The 20,897-nt window shown below is 40.9% G+C and overlaps 1 long non-coding RNA gene across 1 annotated transcript in view; it reads left to right on the top strand.

Annotated features, from left to right (window-relative positions):
* The first annotated feature begins 932 nt into the window (after positions 1-932).
* LOC111749640 (uncharacterized) overlaps positions 933-20,897 on the top strand; it is a 45,619-nt gene continuing 25,654 nt past the window's right edge. The window contains exon 1 of the long non-coding RNA XR_002784842.2: positions 933-1,444. This is a non-coding gene — a long non-coding RNA (uncharacterized LOC111749640). The remainder of the gene's footprint in view (positions 1,445-20,897) is intronic.

Below are 20,897 nucleotides of genomic sequence, written 5' to 3'. Positions count from 1 at the left end.
TCACAGTGCTATTAGGCAAAGGCTCTAAGCAAGTTGCACTTAAAAACCACCTTCAGTCAAGTCAGCTCTGACTTGTGGGGACCCCTGTATGTCAGAGTAGAATTGTGCTCCATAGGGTTTTCGATGGCTGATTTTTCAGAAATAGATCACCGGGCCTTTCTTCCAAGGTGCCTCAGGGTGGACTTCAACCTTTCAGTTAATAGCCAAGCACGTTGAGAGTTTGCACTACCCAGACTTCAAGTTGCACATACTGGACAATGATCTGTATATGTGAATCTAAATATTTGGTATAAAGAATAGTACTTTTGACTTGCTGGTCTTTTTCTTCTTTGGTTTCAAAAAAGATATCACACTGTTAAGAAATGGAAATATTTATATTTCCTTTATTTGTTTGAGTCCCAGGTGATGCAGATAGTTAAGCACTGGACTACTAACCAAAAGGTTGGTGGTTCAAACCCACCCAGAGATGCCTTGCAAGTAAGGCCTGGCTATCTGCTTCTGAAAGGTCATGGCCTTGCAAACCCTATGAAGCAGTTCTACTTTGCACACATGGGTTCACCATGAGTTAGAATCAACTTGACGGCACACAACAACTACAACAGCAGGGATAAACGAAGGATAAATAGCCATGTCAAAAAGATAGCCAAGCAACATACAGCTGTCCACCTGAGATCTCAGATTTGTCAACCTTCCACGGCGTTGTGATAGCACTTTGTCTCTCCGCTCTTTTGTTTACTCTGCCTTATGTCACAGTTTCCTTAATGTTTATTTTTTCTACACTTCTAGTCTGAATGGAGAATGTGTTGAAGAAATGGAGAGATACTAAGATCAGACAGCTGCCTTCAATTTCTTTGTACTAAAAAAAGGGAAGGAAGGTAAGAAGGAAGGAAGGAAGGGAGGAAAGGAAGGAAGAAGGAAGGAAGGATACATGTTCACTATCTCCCACTTTCTTTGCCTTAAAGAGAAAGGGCCATTCATCGACTGTGATGGTTAAGATTGTGTGTCATCTTGGCTGGGTCATGATTCTGAGTCTTGGCAGTTGTATAATGTTGTGATCACATCCCTGTTGAGGTCTGATACGTGATCACCCCCATGATGGGATCTGCTGAGTGGTACCAGCGGGGGTGGGGCCTGTGGCGGCTCATCACCCCTCAGCCTTCATCACTCCGCCCTCTGCCGCCTAGTCCTTTCTGCTCTCTTTGCCGGGCTTATGCTTGTTCTGGATCCTGCAGCTGGCTCCTGTTAGTTTGACTTCCGGTTCTTGGTCTAGCAGCTTACCAGTGGTCTGACCTGCTGATCTTGAGATTCATTGATTTTCACAGCCTGCAACAGCACTGCTTTTCGGCCTGCCCTTCCTGGGTTCACCATCCCTGGGGCTACGTGACTTCAGAGAAGTCTCTTCCCTGCTCCATGGACTTGGGATGTTACTGCCTCTAAAAACCGAGTGAGCCGTTTCCTTCATATAAATCTTTCTCTCTATATATATGCTTTACTGGTTTTGCTTCTCTAGAGAACCCAGCCTAAGACATCAGCCAAGCCGTGGGTGTGCTTCTAGAAGTAGTAGGTAGCTACAGAACTGAGAAAGCTGGTGGAAAGGGGTGGGAGAATGAGGTGAGAGAAATCAAAGGTGAAGTAAAGAAGAGAGCCTGCAAAAGTCGAAGCTTTGACAAGACAGGAAGGAGATAAAATCGTAGTCGCTCTTGTGATGGGTGGTATTTTTGTGGTTATGGCTTATGTGGGGCTATAGTACTAGATGGATGGGCAAGGGGCTGGAGGTTGCTCTAAAGTCAATCTCGGTTTGAATTCAGGCTCCAAGAGCTACTAGCAATATAACTTTGTTCAAGGCGCTAAGCTCTGTGAGCTTCTTTTCTTCTCATCTATAAAATAATGTTGAAAATCCTGGTTATTTTTATAGGGTTGTTGTGAGGAGCACATGGACTAATCTATATAAAGCTCACAATAGAGTGTCTGGCACATAGTAAACATATGATTAAAGCACAAAAAAACCCAAACCAGTGGCTGTCACGTCGATTCTGACTCATAATGACCCTATAAGATAGAGTAGAACTGCCCCCCATAGGATTTTTAAGGAGCCGCTGCCTGTGGATTCGAACTGCTGAGCTTTTGGTTAGCAGCCGAGCTGTTAACCATTGCGCCACCTGGGCTCCAAAACATATGATTATTGTCACTTATTTTGCTGTTAGTTGAAAGAAATTCTGCATTTCAAATATTGTACCAAATAAACCTTGAAATGTAGTTTTTAAGGTAGCAAGTGATTTTGTATTTCAGAAAAAACGGCCCTCAAGTATCTTTGTGCTCAAAGGGAACTGCTGTACCTAATCAGCAGGTATTGATTAGAGGGTGTGCCCAGGGCCCTGAGAAGCTACAGCAACACTATTCATAAACAGACAGTGAGGCACGAAGTCATAAAATGTTTTATGGGAAAATCCATGAAAACATCAAGCCTTCTATAATACTAAAAAAAAAAAAAAAAACTAGTAAAGACTAATTTAAATCATTCATATTTTATTAGACAATGTCGGCGGTTATGGGTTAATCAATTTCAAATTGATTTTATTTGAGTATAATTGGCATTTTTAGAAAGTGGATTTATTGCTCACAGTTCCCTTGCCCAATGAGAAATTATTGCAATATTAGTAGTTAATGCACTCTGATCAAATCTACATCATGAATCAAATAGTCTCAAATTGAACTCCTGATAATGTCTCATAAGATTAAATGAAAAAGACACAGAGGATGTGGGCTGCTTTTCAAAGCCTCAACCAGGGAGCAGGAAATGGTGATTCTAGAAGACACATGCTATTTTTCTTTTTTTGGCTGTCTAGAGTCTGAAACCCCGTCCTCCTATGTCTTGGTAAGAGGCAGAATTCTCCCTCTAGTAAAGAAGGGGCAGAAAAGCAAACCGAGAACGACAGATCTTGTCTCCCTTGCAGCTAGAGCGTGCAGGTGACCAAGGCTCAGTCAATCAGATCACCTCACCCCAGACTGCGAATCGTTCCCAGTGAAGTGCAGAGGCAGACGTAGTGAAGAATCCATTGTGGCAGGAGAGGCAGTGGTGGAAGCCACTCCAGTTCTAAGGCCAGGGGCAGGGGCAGTGCACGGGATCAACAGTGCAGTGTTCTCCTTGCTGCACAGTGTCACTGCAGGTCAGGCATAAGCAGGATGACTATACATCCCAGAGCACCTGGAACAGTCCCGGGTTATGCCTTGTGTAGTTATTATGTCTTGAGTAATTATTAATAGCATCCTCCTTCTCTTTAAAAATTGTCCTAGTTTGGAAAGTCAATAATATGGCCCTCTCAGTCATAAGCACAATCCCTTATATCCTCAAACACCTCTCACACTGGTCCCTTCACCTTCTTGCTCTGAAATATGGCTCTTTTCTGAGGACACTCCTTTCTTTGCAGCCCTCTCCAATGGTGGTTGTTTCACCTCCTACACTCCTCATTCCTTGGGCCTGCAAGGTGGGTAGATGTTTTCCTTATCATACTTGTTTCTTATTGCTGCTTCCAAATCACCTCTTATTTCTCCATACTCCCCTACCCCCAGATCCAAGAAATATCAGGTCATCTGATTCTACAACTATGTCGTGGTCACCTACGACCCCTTTTTCCTGGAAAGTTTTAGCCCCTGATACTGTCTTTTATTCTCCAACTCTACCCCTGTCAATATTTTGAGTGATTTTAATACCAAAATAGATTATCTTTCTTCTATTGGCCCCTTGGTTCCTCCAAAGATCTTGTCTTTGACCATCTCAGCCATCCATTCCTATGATCATACCCTAGACCTTGTTTTACTAATACCTGTTTTCTGTTTTCGAGCAGTCCACTGTCCAACCATTGCCTATTACCTTTCCAGTTCCCTCTTTCTAGCACCCTACTCCAACAACTTTTTAACTCTATTATGACCTCCACTCCGTGGACCCTATCATCTTCTATCCATCTATCACCCTCCTTATGACCTCATTTGTTTTCTTTCCTGACTTGAATTCCACGGCTTAATTATAATTGTTTTCTTGTGTACACCATCAACTCCCTTGGTCCCTCTCTCTCTGATATACTAGCTTGGCAAAACCTTAACTTTGATTCTATCCAATGACAAGTCTACAATCAAGCTAGGGAAAAACCATATAATCATGCCATGGCAGAGATGGCCACTTATCAACTCCAGTAAGTCTCCCTTTTTTCTTTAGTAGTTTTACACCTGAAGTTTAGCTAGGTTCATGGCTTCATGAACGAAACTTCCGCCCAATAAGAAAGTTTTATTCCTTTATTATACTTTAGATAAAAATTAAATAGAAATATAGTCTCTAATTTTTTTATATTCCAATGGCTTTTTCTTGTGCACGCCTTGAGAAATGTGCACCCCCTTTTTGAAGACCACTGTACTTGACGGCTCCTAGAAATTGCTCAAAGTTTTGCATGAGGTGGTTTCTTCGTGGCATTACTTGGTTTGATACTAAGAAGTTCTTATGTCAAGTAATGATTGTGGAGAATATTAGATTTGGAAGGGATCGTAGAGGATTTCTAGTCCACCTTTGCATACAAACTGCTATCTCTTCTACTATATCCATCTCTTGTTTTCATTCACAGGGGACTCACTCTTACTTCATAAACCAGTTCCTTATAGGTTTGGACAACTCTGTGGAAACCCTGGTGGTGTAGTGGTTAAGGGCGATGGCTGCTAACCAAGAGGTCAGTGGTTCAAATCCACCAGGTGCTCCTTGGAAACTCTATGGGGCAGTTCTACTCTGTCCTATGGGGTCGCTATGAGTCAGAATCGACTCGACAGCAATAGTTTTTTTTTAATCACTTAGAAATATTTTCCTTATATGAATTGAAATCTGTACTTTCTACCCATAAATCCTGAATTTATACCCTTGTATGCATGAATCAATTTAATCCCTATTGCCCATGACAATTCCTTATACATGTGTAGATAGTTATATAGTTGCCCCACTCCTTGACTTTAAAGTCTTTCAGTTCTGTCAAGGGTTTCTTTTAGGATGTGTTTTCCTTATTTGGGGTTCTGTCCCAGCAGCTGAAAAGAGAGAAGCATCTTCACAGAGATTTGATTGGGGCAAGATGGCAACCTAAAACAAATAGGCCAGTTAAACCAGCTGAGAGACTTTTAAAGAATAGTCATGGCTAATATTCAGCTTTATGCCTTGCCTTAGTGGTGCTTTGGGGAGTACAGGAGGAGGGATGGGGACTACAGAGAGATGGCAGCACTTTCAAAAGGCAAGATAATTAGGGAAGTGATTGAGAATTCAACAGGAGAAGAATTTAGAGAGTATTAAGCAAGGGCTCACCAGCAGGATGAAAATCCAAGGAAATGTTAGGAAAGCTGGATGGGAAATTGAACATTTCACTTGACATTAAAAGACAGGATATGGTAGATTGATGCAAAAATGACCCTAATTCTTTCCTTTTCTGTACCACACCCTTGAAATGTGACTTTTTAACTCCTTTCATCAAGAACCTGATGACACTAAGTTGATTCAGACTCATAGAGGACCCTACGTGTGTCAGAGTAAAACTGCACTCCATAGGATTTTCAGTGGCTGTGATCTTATGGAAGTAGACCTCCAAGCCTTTCTTCTGAGATGCCTCCGGGTGGATTAGAACTGCCAACCTTTTGGCTAGTAGTTAAGCACAAACTCTTTGCACCACCCGGGACTTCTACCATCAAGAAATACTGTTGATTTTCCTACCTTTGGACCTGAGCAGGCCCATGACTTGCTTTGACCAATAGAATCCTGCCAGTGTAATTCATACCATCTTGCACCCATTTATCCTTGCTTTACTCTCTTTTTCTCTTACTTTCTCTCCCTGGACTCACATCTCCACACTATAACATCACACTTGATTTCTTACCTAAGCTGTGTTTCCTGGAGAACCCCTGCTTTCAGGAAAAAAGAAAAGAGAGAGCCCCAAATTCCATCAGTAATTTTAAAACCAAGACAGAACAAGAATATTCAATTGCCCTCTCAAATACCTAAATTATAAAAGACAAACTAAAGCATTATTAATGATATGTAATTAATGTTTAGTATTGCTTGAATTAAGCTTAGGTCAGATTTATCACATAATAGGATTGTTTTTATTATGAGCTCCATGTTTATTTTACAGTAAATCAGGACCTGGTCTGTCATACATTTGCCAAAGTAGCTTATGTCTGTTTTGAGGATCTGCGAATATCATTTTACTATTTCTAATGATTATAGAAGTTCATAGATGTTGGGACTTGCTCTTCTGTGACATATGTGGGCCCCCTCCACTATATATTTTCTGCCAAACTACCCACTTTCCTCTATTAAAATATAGTTCCTATTGGACAACAAGATCCATTTAGTGATCACATGCTTTCAAACACCTTCAAGGCATGTGCAGGGTAAGAATACAGTTTGCCTGTAGTGGTAGAAAAATGAAGAATGTAACTGCTATTATGGAATTACTGACTTCTTTTTGCATATAGTTTTTTCTTTTAGTCCTTAGGCTCATAATTTTTTTAATAGCTTGAGAAAATTCATCAGATCTTTATTCCTATTGTTATTCTGTCAGCAAAATAGTAAATATGCCTAAATAAATAGCCCTTTATTTTTCTCAAAGGATTCAATATTTTCCATGTGTTGTCTTAAAGAGAGTCCCTGGGTTGTGCAGACAGTTAAATGCTGGGCTACTAACTGAAAGATTGGCAGTTTGAACTCACCCAGAGGCACCTTGGAATAAAGGCCTTGTGATCTACTTCTGAAAAATCAGCCACTGAAAACCCTATGGAGCACAGTTCTACTCTGACACACATGGGGTCACCACGAGTTGGAATCGACTTGATGGCAAACAACGTGTTTTAAAGAGAAGTATAGCTTTTTGGTGGTTGGGAACATTTAGGAAGAACTAAGAAGAAAAATCCCAATGGAGAGTCCACAGACAGTGGGAACAAAGGGGACCCTGGAGAAGGGTTGAGAAATGGGTTTGTGCCTGAGAAGAAAGGGAATAAAAGGGATGGTGGTGGAAAGTGTGCCTTGTGAAAGGCAGAGGACAAGAGCAGCATAGAGGAAGGAGGGAGAATTTAAGAAAGAGAAAAACAATGAGATATGAAAAACGGTGAGGAAGCAGAGAGGGAAAGAGAAAACTATGAGTGAGGGAGCCTCAGAGTCTTAGCCCTTGGCATGGTAAGGGCCCTTAAAAAATAATTTGGTCCTGTCTCCGGGCAGGGGCAGGAAAACTATTGTTTTCCTCATTTTACTGGTGATAAGATTGAGGTCTTGTTGACATAAAGTGACATGCCTAAGCTTCCAGAGTGAGTAGTGAGGCATGGCTTCTGCTGCCTATTTTACTAAGCTTTCTGCTTTCACATGGAAAAGAAGAAATGATAGGAAGGGTGGTGTGTGTGTGCATGTGCAAAGTTAGCCATGAATCTTAGTATTTATTCTCTTTGGCTCCAACTGCAAAATCAATTCAAACCAACAGATATTTATGTAGAATCTATAAATAAATAAATATCTATTTAGTAAGGATTTATGAGATTATAAAGTAATGTAAAGTAATGTAAGTGCTTATCACAAGTCCTAGATTATCCAGAGAGTTCCAGATATAAAATACTTTTACCCACTCCTTCCATAAGTGTCCCTGTCAGCCTAAGTAACTCAATTTGGGGTTCAAATAGAGTTAAATTAAAAAAAGCACTGTCCCAGTCTTTGAATTTATTTGGGAATATCACACAGGAAGTGCTAAAGGACCGTACGCACAACAAAGCCTGTATACAGGGATGGGATTTGAGAGTAGAAGAGTCTGGTGCTCCTGGAGTGGCAGAGCTGCTCCCGTCCAGTCCTGAGTGTGATCAGGGCTAAGCAGTGGGTGGTTGTGTACGTGGTGCTGTGGTTTGGCTAAAATTGTCCTGCAGAATGGGTGGGCATCCATCTTTACTAGAAGCTGCCATTGATATTCCAAAGTGGCTGCACCATTTTACACTCCCACCCTCAATGGAAGAGAGTTCCAGTTGCTCTACACCCTTGCCAACACTCATGTTGTTAGTCTTTGTAATTTTTTAGCCATTCTAGTGGGTAAGTAGTGGTATCTCATCGTGGTTTTAATTTGTATTTCCCTGATTCTCAATTACAATAAGCATTTTTAAGAGGTTTATTGGCCATTTATCTTTTTTTTTTTTTGTGAAGTGCCCATTTAAATCTTTTTCCCATTTTTATTTGGTTGTTTGTCTCATTATTGCTGATTCGTAGGCGTTCTGTTTGTATCCTCGATAGGTATCCTTTGTTACATATAAACCAGAAATACTTTTCACTGCAAGTAACAGAACTTGACTTGTGGTGATTTAAGCAATAACAACATTAATTATCTGATACAACAAAACATTCAAAGCCAGACAGTACTTGGTTTACTCAGAAGATCTGTCATCCTTAGGAGTCTGGCTTTTCATGCTTGTGCTTGTATACTCATGGTTGCAAGATTGCTGCCATTGCTTCGAGCATTATACCTGCATTCAGAGACAGGGAGCAGTGGAAACACCAAGGAGGCAATACAAAGACATCCTTATGTGATTACTCTTTGAACGGAGACAAAAATTCTTTCTCAGAAGCCTTCTGAAATTTCCTCTTATTCTTATTGGTCAAATCAGAAATTCTCTCTGTCTTTCTCTGTCACACACCACCACTAGTAAGGATGGTTGGGAAAATGAGCATTAGGCAATGGTTCACTATTTTATAGCCATGATTGAATTAAAAAAAAACAAAAACCAAACCTGCTGCCGTTGAGTTGATTCCGACTCATATCGACTCTATAGGGTAGAGTAGAACTGCCCCATAGAGTTGCCAAGGAGTGCCTGGCAGACTCGAACTGCTGACCTTTTGGTTAGCAGCCATAGCACTTAACCACCATGCCACCAGGGTTTCTGTGATTGAATTAGACCATCATTATTCATGCCCTGGGGCTGGTTACATTGTACAAATACAGGCACTATTAGGAAAAACAGTAAAATGACTGCTGATAGACATCTAATATGTTAATATTAAAACCCAAAGTTATTTTTACTCTTCAATACAGTGAGGGGCCCTTTGTGAAAATTTTAGAGGCCTTTGTAAGCCTATGACAGCATAAAAGTGTCAGTAAAAAAAAATTATAAAACCAACTCCTTGACTTAAATGCATAAACCAACAAAAGTATAAACTCCCATTAAATATCTGATCTCAGAAAAGATCTACTGACTTGAACAGCTAAATTAAGTTGTTAGTTATGATAGCATTTTATTGTTGCAATAGGAAAACAGATTCATAACTACATTTTCTGAGGGAACAAGGCCAGATGAAGTTCAACAGGAGTGTTGAAGGCAAATGGGGTAAGGGTCTATGCCTTACCTTTGGTTTCCACTAAAAGCAGAGCCTGAGACAAAGTCGCTTCAAGTAATTTATTTGGAAAGTATCCCCAGAAAACACCAGTGAGAGACCTAGGGAGAGTAAAACAGAGTAGGGGAAGGCAATGCAAAAACACTGAGTTGGTCATCTCTGTCAGTGACTGGCGCTGATCATGCTGGGAGCCTGAGAAGCTGTATAGAATACACTACAGAATTGTCTACCCCCAGTGGTTCTCCATAGATCTTACTCTCTCACCTTCTGGTGTATGTGGGGGGAGGGAGGAGGAGACAGGATATTGTATATAACAGGCTCTTCAGGTGATTGTTATACAAGTTCAAGTTTGAAAACCACTGGTCTGCTCCACAGGAAGGGCATTTATCAACTGGATCACACCCCTGTTGGTCCAACCCATGGGGTGTTAACCCCCTTGTACTTTCAGGCTGCTCATGCATTAGTATGTCCCACACCACCAATCAGAGGAGCCCACGGTAGAGAGCAAAACATTTTCAGCGCAGCTGAGGCGAGGGCAGTCAAGGTCCAGTCTCAGGATGCTGGTTTCTGCAGAAACAGCAAGGGTAAAATGTGTCCAAAGAATGTGGCACAAAAGATGGCTGATCCAGGAGAGGAGGACAAGCCTACGCCTGTGTAGATCCTAACAGCTCCTTAAGTACCTGAACTTCGAGGAATAAGCCAGGAATTCACCTTCTAAAGCATTAAGCTCCATCTAAAGGGCCTTAAGCTCCTAGGAGAAAATACACTGTATAATTGCATGGGACTTTAGTGTTTTTTTTTTTGAGAAAACATTAACAAGATGCATGAGGAACAGTAGTTATTTACACTGCAGTATATCCTTGAGGAAGGTGGAGTGTTTCCGTCTGTTGAAAGTGGCCTCAGTGATGTCTCCCTATTGAGATCAAGTTAAAGAGGATGTATTTCTCACTTTATTGGGAAAAAGCTTTTAAACAGCAGATATTCATCAGCTCTCCCTTAGTTTCTTTGGGAAATTAAATCTGTGCAGTTCCCATCTCTATTTTCCTTCGTATTGTTCCGAGAAAGCCTCTACTTCTTTGCCAGTCATTGTTCCTCTTCTAGTTTTCTCCTTTCTCTTTGCCAGTTATTTGAAAAAGGAGAAAAGAATTAAGGCTAGAATTAAAACGGTTTGGTGGGGCTGGAATGATTAACTCAGGTGAGGGGTAGAGAGAACCAATCTACAAGCCTGCTGTAAGTGGTATTTGATTCAATACACGTTTCAGATTTTTGTTCAGAAATATGATTAAGCCAGAGAGGCAATAACATGAAATGTGGGGTATGATGGTGTTTTTGATGCGTCATCTTGGCTACGCTATAGTCCCCAGTTACTCAATCAAACAATTTCGGCATTGGCTTTGAAGATATTTTTGTAAATGTGATTAAAGTCTTACTAAGCCATGAAGTTGGCATGCACAGCAGCACTCCATTATCAAAGGGAAGTGGTATATATGAGATTGGGATTAAGCAGGCCCTGAAAGCACATGTGAATTGTGTGAAGAACTGGTCCAAATGTCCATGATCTAACTCCTGCTGTGTTATCTGCTTTCTCCCAGCCCACACCTATGGCCTCATGTGGAGTTCCCTATGAACAGGAATGGAAAATTTGGGTTGGGTTTACGAATGGTTCTACATGATACAGAGACACCACCCCAAAGTGGACAGCTGCAGCACTGTGGACCCTTTCTGGGCCATCCTTGAAGGACAATGGTAAAGGGAAATCCTCTCAATAAGAACCTTCAACCTAGTTGTTCACTTTAATTGGAAGGAGAAATGGCCAGAAGTACAATTCTATACTGGGTTGTGGCCAGTGGATTGGCTAAATGGTCAGAAGCTTGGAAAGTACACAACTGGAAAATTGGTGACAAGAAGGTTTGAGAAGAGGTGTGTGAACAGATATATGAATAGACAAAAAATTTAAAGGTGTTTGTGTCTCATGTGAATGCTCACTCAAAGGTGACCTCAACAAAAGTCAGTATTTTTCCCCAGTCACTCCTGTCATTGACAATGGGCTCATGAATGAAGTGGCCCTGATGGCAAGCATGGAGGTTATGCATGGGTTCAGCAACATGGACTCCTACTCACCAAATTTGACCTGGCAACAGGCACTGCTGAGTGTCCAACCTGCCAGCAGGAGAGACCAATACTGAGTCCTTGATATGGTACCATTCCCTGGGGTGATTAGCCAGCTACCTCATGGCAGGTTGATTACATTGAACTGCTTCCATCAAGGAAGAGAAAGTGCTTTGTTCTTACTGGAATAGACATTCTGGATATGGATTTGCCTTCCGTGCACAAAATGCTTCTGCCAAAATTACCATCCATGGGCTTACAGAATGCCTCATGGAATTCCACATAGTGTTACCTCTGGTCAAGGAACTCACTTCATAGCAAATGAAGTGTGGATACGGACCCATGCTCATGGAATCCTTGTGGGAAATTAAAGGTGCTATAGATTGTGGACTGGGTGGGTGAGACTGGGCATCTGAGAGCAACAGAGCTAAGCTTCCTAGTGGGTAAAGTGTAGGGTGAATGCGTCTGAGCTTAAGGAGCATACCAGAGAGATGGAGGTGATAATGGTAGAGGAACTGGCACTTTTTTCTGGGTCTGGGCCTGGAAGCTGCTCTCCTGTGGAGCAGAAGGGGAAACTACCATAGCCTCAGTTAATACTTTAATCTACAATAAATTTTATTGAAGTAGAAAAATTGCTTGTGTACCATTTTTGTCTAATTTCTTGTCGAATAATAACATTCTGCTTTCAAACATAATTTGTGCTAATTTTGTGAGCTTCCATAATTTTTGTGTTTTCAAACTCAGGGATCCTCTTAAAAATATTCACTAACAGAAATTACCCAACCTGCTTTTTTTTTTTTTTTGGTATCATAGTTTAAACAATTATTCAGACAAATTTGGGTACTCTGAAAGCTTAGTTCCAAGGAAAAAGAGAAAACACTAAGAATCCAGAAAAAAAAAAAAAGGGCAAAAAAGGGACAGCTGCGTGATAAATGCAAGATCAGTAGGATTGGTCCTGTTTTTAGGGTATATTTTAACTTTAAATGACTCTCCAGAGGCAGTGTTTATGGAGGAAAAAAATTCTGGGTCATAAGTTGGTTGGTTGTGCCTTAGCCTTCATTAACCAGCTGAGTAACTAATTTGTTTGAGTCTCAACTTCTTTGTTTGTAAAATGTTGAGGCTGGGCTATATGATCACCAGGAGATCTAGAGGCTCCTGCAGTTCTTTGTCCCATCACCTTTTCACAACATGGCAACTCACTTCTTCAAGGCCAGCAAGGGAGAGTCTCTCTCTTTGGTACGCTAAGATAGAGTATAATACAGCATAACATAATCATGGGAGTGACATCCTATTGCCTTTGACATATGCTTTTGATTAGAAGCAAGTCACAGATTCTACCCACGCTTAAGGGAAGGGAATACTACAAGTATGTGGATCACTGAGAGTCATCTTGAAATGTTTCTGACACATCCCCTGATACTGTAAACTGTCTTCTCCCAGCCCCCAAATCTTTCATTCAGAGCTGATCATCATCCTCTCTGCTTTTCCTTACCCTTCCTTTCTGGAACGCCCTTCTTTCTCCCTCCTGTATTTGAAGACCAATTTCAAAAGTAGCCTTCTCCATGAAGACTTCTTGATCAACTTAGCCTTTATTTGACATACTGGAGCTAGAGCATGAACTCATTTAGTTTGGCACTTAATTGCCCATTGCCTATACTGACCCCCTATTATTTCATGTCTGGGACTTCTTGTCATCTAGATATATTTCCAATGCAGTGATCTCTTGGCTAACAGTTCTTTGTATTTCTACATTTGACCTAGGTTGGACTAGAATAAGGTAGAGATGTTTTGTTGTTTATTAGTTGCTGTCTAGTTGGCCCCTGACTCATGGCGACCCCTTGTATAATGGAACGGTTGTGGATCTGACTGTTGTGATCCACGAAGTAGAGAGATATTGCAGAGATTAAAAAAATCCACCAGAGCCTCTGCTTGTTTAGGACCTTTGAGGATGAGGAACTAGAACTAATCCATCTTTGAATTTCCCCAGCATTTTGTACTTTGCCTTGAACTTGGGTGATGTTCGATAAGTGTTTGTTAGGTAAATGAATCTAGAACAACTCCTAGATGCCTCTACCTTCCAAAAGAAAATTCTCAATGGAGAGAATATTGTCTATGACCAATGGAAAAGGGAATCACCAAAAAGAATGCTCCCAATTTGATGCAAGTTTCTTTGACTTTCAATAACTTCTTCACTCCATATAATGTTTTAGTCACATTTTCTGGAACCACAGGAACCTGACTTGTATAAAAGTTACCACATGAAAATCCAAACTTATAAAGAAGAAAAAAGGAAAGGAGTACTGTAAAGGAGCCCCAAAAATCTAGGTGCTTGGCACAAGGGAGGCTTTTAGTCAGGAAGTAGGCCAGAGCCCATTTTTGTTGTTTACTGCTCATTCTGAGCTACTCTCAAAAGTCAACTACCTAGAGTATACTTCAGGAAGCCTGCAGGCTCCCCACCCCTCCCTTCCTCTCACAGCAAACTCCCAGGAAGAACATTTACTCAGGCTGGCCCCCCAAATATCCATAGATTAACAGGATGCTAACTGCCTCAAACTTTATGATTAGCAAAACAGTGTTTAAGGGATCTCGTAATTGTCTTGTGTCTGTTAAAGCATGATTTTGTAAATGTCAACAATCAGATTTTTTTTCTTCTTTGTAAATTCCTGAATTTTGTGTACCTAAACTCCATGAAAAATTCTTTTCACCGGAGTGCTTTTGTGAGTCCTCATGAGGTGCTCCCTGGTCTGGATCGTTCTATTCCTTTGATAAAACTCTTTGCTTTAATTTTAACAGCAGCTCCAGTTTGCTCTTTGACAGAACTATCCAGATAACAGGACAATTGTTCATTTTACAAAAAGATTTCTCCCAGGGTCTATTTTAAAGAAAAAGGATGTTGGAGACACTGAAGGCAAATTCATTAGTTTCACAAATTTTCTCCAAGTTCTGCAACATTTATGAATCTTAACCTTTAAATATGTTTCCTTCTATGTCTCTGTTTACTCTCCCATAAAACTTGAGGCCTTGATTCTTTTGAATAGGAAAATTAATAACAGACATCTCACTTTGATTTTAATAAGGCAAAGGTCCCCAGGCTGTGGAAAATTGCTCTGCCTCAAGCAGCTTGCTTGGAATGCCTCAGAACTTTGTGTTAGAATCCTAGTTCCTTTGCTTGGCCTACCCATAAAAATTCTAGCGATGCATGAAATTATATGTAAACCTCATTGGACCTGCGTAGTATGGTTAAGAATATCGCTGATGTAACTTGTATCAACTAACTACTTGTAAACCCCTAAAAAATAACCTTTCCCTTCGCCCTTGTGGAGCAGTCTTGGCAGCAGCAGCTCTGACTGATTCCTTTCCTTGCACAATGAAATAAAGTTACCTTTCTGCTCTCCTACCTGGGTCTCTCTTTTATTGGCTAATATGAGTCACCCCAAGCAAAACCTGGGGGTTCTACTTGGCAACATTAAGGTTTTTCTTATCCACAAAACTAAATACTAACCATAAAAAACCCGACCCAAACTGTAAAAATCTGCCAGAAACTGCTCTACAGCAATGTGAATTTGTTTTATCCTGGTAGAAAAGGATAGTTGTCAAACCATTACCTCCTAATTTAGATCTCAAAATGTCTCATGGCTGCAGGTGGGTGGAGGGCCAAATTATATTAGCAGCCAGGCCAGAAACAGCCTGATATCAGTTGATTGCAATAAAGGGGGAAAGGCAGGGTTCACTCAATCACGTTAAGATTAGTCAATGATTGACCTTCTGTATTTCTCCCTCCTCTTCCCTTTATGGAGTCCAGGTGGCACAGTGGTTAACAGTTACAGCTGCCAACCAAATGGTTGGCAGTTCTAATCCACCAGCTCCTCCTTAGAAACCCTATGGGGCAGTTTTAGTCTGTCCTATAGGGTCACTATGAGTTGGAATTGACTTGATGGCAACAAGTTTGGTTTGGTTTTTTTCTTCTCTTTAGAAGCCTCATTGTACCTAACTTCTTTGAGTCATTTGCTTTTTTTGGAATCAAAATGGTTCCTCTGTATGCATATAGAATAACTGCTCAGAATAAACCTTATGTTCAAATTTCAGTGAGTTTTGACTATTTTTAGCAATTCCTTTCCAACTCTTGCCATCGAAAACCAGGTTTGATTTAGCTTTTCTGTCCTAAGAGATGGCTCCCCTCTTCCCTCACACTGTTTCTGCCCTACTCCCAAGACTCCCAGCTGGTCAAAGAGAGAGTCTTGGGAGTAGTGTTGGACATGCTTCCCACCAGTGGAGGTCCACTATTTAATCTTGGTCAGGCTCCTCAGCTAGGACCTCATTAGTTATCTTCCCAGAGTTGCTTGTGGTTTGGGTACCTCCCCACTCTCCACAGAGATCATCATCTTCAGTTGAAATTGAACCTTTGGAAATTAGTGTTTTATCATCCATCTGAGACATGTGTTCTACTTTGCCAGCTGTCCAAATTGTCAAGGCTTTATACCCCTTGGCTGGGAAAATGGCTTCTACTTCAGACAGCTCCAATGAATCAAGACTTACACAAACTTGATTTTAAAGGTGTTTCCTGCCTTGTTAACTCACTCATTATGAAGACAAAGGAACAGTTGGATCACTGATATGTTGGTGAAAAGCATTAGCGTTCTTGTAAGGGAGATTTGCCACTTTGGGCATAATTAAGCCACTTAAACACTTATCTTTGTTAGTCAATGGACTGGGAAGTCTTTATCCTTATCATGACTGATGTGGTTGAAAGAGAATCTCAGCTCTAAAGGGAAATGCTACATCAGTGTAAGGTAGTTCCTGCTAGACTTCTGTACATTTTAATCTGTAGACTTTACCAAGAGCCTGATCATGTAGCCTTTAGAAGACTATTCCCTCTAAAATATTCTTTCCTCCCTCATTCTAACAAGCTCCAAATTATATCCTTGGTGATTTTTGGGGGCGGGGGGGGGCGGTGGGAGGGGTGGTAGGGAGAACTGGGGAAACAATGCCCTCTTTTAAAATTCACAAATTCAGAAAAGGAGTAACCAATTAAAATATCAAATCTTGAGGCTGAATGTGCTTTCCAGATCATCTTATGCTGGTTGTTTAAGACATGGGAAATTCTGAGGTGTGTAATGAGTTGGGAGTAGGAGTGGAGAGGACGAAACCCAAAACTTACCCTTGCATCCCACCCATCCACACTCTGTAGTTCAGGTTTGAGGGGAGACACAGATGGTGGAAGACAGGTGTGCTTAGCTAGTTTCTCCTCTGACCAGTTGTCATTATGTTGATTCGTGTGAGGGTAGCATGTCCCTTTTGGGACATGGCAGCTCCACATTGAGAGCCTTCCCAGACCTTGCCCTATGCGTCTCTTCATTTGTATCTTTTTTTGCTGTAATAAAACTTTTTTATAGCAAGTGTGGAGCTTTCTGTGAGTTTTGTGAGTAGTTCTGGTGAATTATCAAGCCCAAGAGAGCAAATCATAGATAAGCAGCACTAGGGACCCTTGAGCTTACTGCTGATGCCCTGAGGAAGTAGAGAAAAACCTCCAAATTTGTAGCCAGGAGGTTAGAAGTAAAGGCGTAATGAGGACTGCCGTGCTGGTGTCTGGAGCCTTGGGAAGACTCGGACATCTGGAGGACTGTATCCTTTAACTACGAGATCTGACTCAGCTCTGGGTGTTTAGGGTCAGAGGAAGAAGTGCTCATTGTGCAGCTGGTGTCAGAACAGAAATGGGACAGACAGGGACAGAATTCAGATTGCATTGATTTGAAAAGTGGGAATTGATTTGATTTTTCCATACATCACCCAAGTTGTTGCATGTGCCAGTAATTAATTTTTTCTTTTATGAGTATTTTATAGTTTTTTTATTCATTTCCCTGTCATTGGATGTTTTGGTTGTTTCCAGTTTGAGGTTATTATGAAGAAGGTTCTGTCTTAGTCATCTAGTGCTGCTATAACAGAAATACCACAAGTGGATGGCTTTAACAAACAGAAGTTTATTCTCTCATAGTCTAGGATGCTGGAAGTCTGAATTCAGCATGCCAGCTCTAGGAAAAGGCTTTCTCTCTCTGTGGGCTCTGGGGGAAGGTCCTTGTCATCAATCTTCCCCTGGGTCTAGGAATTTCTCACTGCAGGGACCCCGGGTCCAAAGGACACATTCCATTCCTGGCTCTTCTTTCTTGGTGGTATGAGGTCCCTCCTTTCTCTTCTTGCTTTTCTCTTTTATATCTCAGGAGAGATTGACTCAAATACACCCTAATCCTGTAGATTGTGTCTTGCCTCATTAACATAACTGCCTCTAATCCTGCCTCATTAATGTCATAGAGATAGATTTACAACACATAGATTATTACATCATATCACAAAATGGGGGACAATCGCACAATACTGGGAATCATGGTCTGGCCAAGCTGACACAAATTTTGGGGGAACACAATTCAATCCATAACAGGCTCCTATGAGCATTCTTGCAAAAGTCTGTTTTAAAATGTGTCCTCAGAAATCTTCACTTATCCCCAGGTCATAAAAATTGTTTGTTATGTTTACTTTCAGAAGCTTTGTTGTTTTAACTTTTATAATTAGCTGTATGATCTACATTAAACTAAGTTTCGTGTATGGTGTGAGGAAGAGTGAAGGTTATTCTTTTTCCTCATATAATTATTCAGTTGTTCATGTATGATTTGTTGAAAAAGAATCTTTTCCCATTGCATTATCTTGGCTCCTCTGTTGAAAATATCAACTGGCCATATAAATGTAGATCTATTTCTGGACTTTCTATTCTGTTTTTTGATCTCCTTATGTATTCTTGTGCCAGTAACACACTGTCTTAATTACTGTAAGTTTAGAGTAACTCTCAGAATCATGTAGTGGTATTTTTTTTTTTTAATAACTTTTATTAAGCTTCAAGTGAACGTTTACAAATCCAATCAGTCTGTCACATATAAGTTTACATACATCTCACTCCCTACTCCCACTTGCTCTCCCCCTCTTGAGTCAGCCCTTTCAGTCTCTCCTGTCTTGACAATTTAGCTGGCTTCCCTCCCTCTCTATCCTCCCATCCCCTCTCCAGACAAGAGTTACCAATACAATCTCAAGTGTCCACCTGATATAATTAGCTCACTCTTCATCAGCGTCTCTCTCCCACCCGCTGACCAGTCCCTTTCATGTCTGATGAGTTGTCTTCGGGGATGGTTCCTGTCCTGTGCCAACAGAAGGTCTGGGGAGCATGGCCGCCGGGATTCCTCAAGTCTCAGTCAGACCATTAAGTTTGGTCTTTTTATGAGAATTTGGGGTCTGTATCCCACTGATTTCCTGCTCCCTCAGGGGTCCTCTGCTGTGCTCCCTGTCAGGGCAGTCATCGATTGTGGCCGGGCACCAACTAGTTCTTCTGGTCTCAGGATGATGTAGGTCTCTGGTTCATGTGGCCCTTTCTGTCTCTTGGGCTCTTAGTTGTCGTGTGGCCTTGGTGTTCTTCATTTTCCTTTGCTCCAGGTGGGTTGAGACCAATTGATGCATCTTAGATGGCCGCTTATTAACATTTAAGACCCCAGACGCCACATTTCAAAGTGGGATGCAGAATGATTTCATAATAGAATTATTTTGCCAATTGACTTAGAAGTCCCCTCAAACCATGGTCCCCAGACCCCCGCGCTTGCTCCGCTGACCTTTGAAGCATTCATTTTATCCCGGAAACTTCTTTGCTTTTGGTCCAGTCCAACTGAGCTGACCTTCCATGTATTGAGTGTTGTCTTTCCCTTCACCTAAAGCAGTTCTTATCTACTGATTAATCAATAAAAAAACCCTCTCCCACCCTCCCTCCCTCCCCCCCTCGTAACCACAAAAGTATGTGTTCTTCTCAGGTTTACTATTTCTCAAGATCTTATAATAGTGGTCTTATACAATATTTGTCCTTTTGCCTCTGACTAATCTCGCTCAGCATAATGCCTTCCAGGTTCCTCCACGTTATGAAATGTTTCAGAGATTTGTCACTGTTCTTTATCGATGCGTAGTATTCCATTGTGTGAATATACCACAGTTTATTTACCCATTCATCCATTGATGGACACCTTGGTTCCTTCCAACTTTTTGCTATTGTAAACAGAGCTACAATAAACATGGATGTGCATATATCTGTTTGTGTGAAGGCTCTTGTGTCTCTAGGGTATATTCCCAGGAGTGGGATTTCTGGGTTGTATGGTAGTTCTATTTCTAACTGTTTAAGATAACGCCAGATAGATTTCCAAAGTGGTTGTACCATTTTACATTCCCACCAGCAGTGTATGAGAGTTCCAATCTCTCCGCAGCCTCTCCAGCATTTATTATTTTGTGTTTTTTGGATTAATGCCAGCCTTGTTGGTGTGAGATGGAATCTCATTGTAGTTTTAATTTGCATTTCTCTAATGGCTAATGATCGAGAGCATTTTCTCATGTATCTGTTGGCTGCCTGAATATCTTCTTTAGTGAAATGTGTGTTCATATCCTTTGCCCACTTCTTGATTGGGTTGTTTGTCTTTTTGTGGTTGAGTTTTGACAGAATCATGTAGATTTTAGAGATCAGGCGCTGGTCTGAGATGTCATAGCTGAAAATTCTTTCCCAATCTGTAGGTGGTCTTTTTACTCTTTTGGAGAAGTCTTTAGATGAGCATAGGTGTTTGATTTTTAGGAGCTCCCAGTTATTGGGTTTCTCTTCATCATTTTTGGTAATGTTTTGTATTCTGTTTATGCCCTGTATTAGGGCTTCTAGGGTTGTCCCAATTTTTTCTTCCATGATCTTTATCGTTTTAGTCTTTATGTTTAGGTCTTTGATCCACTTGGAGTTAGTTTTTGTGCATGGTGTGAGGTATGGGTCCTGTTTCATTTTTTTGCAAATGGATATCCAGTTATGCCAGCACCATTTGTTAAAAAGGCTATCTTTTCCCCAATTAATTGATACTGGTCCTTTGTCAAATATCAGGTGCTCATACGTGGATGGATCTATGTCTGGGTTCTCAATTCTGTTCCATTGGTCTATGTGCCTGTTGTTGTACCAGTACCAGGCTGTTTTGACTACTGTGGCTGTATAATAGGTTCTGAAGTCAGGTAAAGTGAGGCCTCCCACTTTCTTCTTCTTTTTCAGTAATGCTTTGCTTATCCGGGGCTTTTTTCCCTTCCATATGAAATTGGTGATTTGTTTCTCTATCCCCTTAAAATATGACATTGGAATTTGGATCGGAAGTGCGTTAAATGTATAGATGGCTTTTGGTAGAATAGACATTTTTACTATGTTAAGTCTTCCTATCCATGAACAAGGTATGTTTTTCCACTTAAGTATGTCCTTTTTAATTTCTTGTAGTAGAGCTTTGTAGTTTTCTTTGTATAGGTCTTTTACATCCTTGGTAAGATTTATTCCTAAGTATTTTATCTTCTTGGGGGCTACTGTGAATGGTAT

Source organism: Loxodonta africana, chromosome 11 (genome assembly GCF_030014295.1).
Source record: "Loxodonta africana isolate mLoxAfr1 chromosome 11, mLoxAfr1.hap2, whole genome shotgun sequence".
Classification (NCBI taxonomy): Eukaryota; Metazoa; Chordata; class Mammalia; order Proboscidea; family Elephantidae; genus Loxodonta; species Loxodonta africana.
Note: the sequence above shows the minus strand (reverse complement) of the source record. Positions and strands in the feature narration are given on the sequence as shown.